The following is a 1,021-nucleotide window of genomic DNA, read 5'->3' as shown; positions in this document are numbered from 1 at the left end:
AAAATTAAAAAAAATAAATAAATAAAATTGATACCACAGTAAAAATTTCCAAAGAGCTATTGTAATATAGAAAAAAGAATGTTGTTGAAACGCGGTAATCGTTAGACCCCAACAGAGTTATGTTCTCATCAGCTCATAGCTACAGCTACTGGGTGCCAGACTACCTAGAAGTTACAGATTGTATAACCCATATATTATGAGCCATATTTTTGGCTTAGAACATCTCTCTGCTTGCCTGCCTGCTTTCCTTCCTTCCTTCCTTTCCATTTTTCCATCCTTCATCCTTTCATCCTGTCTTTTAAAATTTTATTTTATAGTATAATATTTTGGGAATAGAATTCAGGGCTTCACACATGCTAGACAAGGGCTTTACTGCTGAGCTATACCCCAGCCTCTTTCAAAAACAAATTTGGAATGCCTTTTTTTTTAGCTGGCTCCGGCTGCCTGAAGGGCGGGTCTGTTGTGGCTTGTGCACATGGGGATCAAACTGCAGTCCCATGCACCTGATTAAGTTTGCCCAAGCAGGTGCTTTAAACAACTGAGCTAACCAGCAAGCTCCCTAAAAACCAAATTTGGGACAGGGCCTCAGCTCAGGTTGGCCTTGAATTTGTGCTTCTCCTACCTAAACCCACTAAGTAGCTGGGATCACAAACATGCACTACCATACCAATACTCCTGCCGATGTTTCCTTGAATGATTTTCTAATTTCTAAAAATTAAACATTTTGCCCATGTTCTTTGTATGTCTGAAAAATTGGATACCAATGACACATAAGTAGGGCTCTTAACAAAAGATTAGCCCTGTTTCTAATTTACACAAATAAAACAGTATTTTAGATTGCCAATATTGTTTTAGGTTGAAGACAATGAATATACTGCAAGACAAGGTGCAAAATTTCCAATCAAATGGACAGCTCCCGAGGCTGCACTTTATGGTCGATTTACAATAAAGTCTGATGTATGGTCATTTGGAATCCTACAGACAGAACTTGTAACCAAGGGGAGAGTGCCCTACCCAGGTA

At 39.0% G+C, this 1,021-nt stretch overlaps 1 protein-coding gene and 1 pseudogene across 1 annotated transcript in view; one reads left to right on the top strand and one right to left on the bottom strand.

Annotated features, from left to right (window-relative positions):
• The window catches only part of Yes1 (YES proto-oncogene 1, Src family tyrosine kinase), a 50,684-nt gene extending 49,669 nt beyond the window's left edge, over nucleotides 1-1,015 (top strand). Inside the window, exon 11 of the mRNA XM_023720422.1 lies at nucleotides 887-1,015. The gene's annotated coding sequence lies outside the window, so the exon portion shown is untranslated. The remainder of the gene's footprint in view (nucleotides 1-886) is intronic.
• LOC105742807 overlaps nucleotides 1-1,021 on the bottom strand; it is a 4,639-nt pseudogene that overhangs the window by 969 nt on the left and 2,649 nt on the right.

The sequence above is a fragment of the Octodon degus genome, unplaced genomic scaffold (genome assembly GCF_000260255.1).
Source record: "Octodon degus isolate 3935 unplaced genomic scaffold, OctDeg1.0 scaffold00075, whole genome shotgun sequence".
In the NCBI taxonomy this organism is placed as follows: Eukaryota; Metazoa; Chordata; class Mammalia; order Rodentia; family Octodontidae; genus Octodon; species Octodon degus.
The sequence above is the reverse complement of the archived record's forward strand: the minus strand, read 5'-3'. Positions and strand labels throughout refer to the sequence as shown.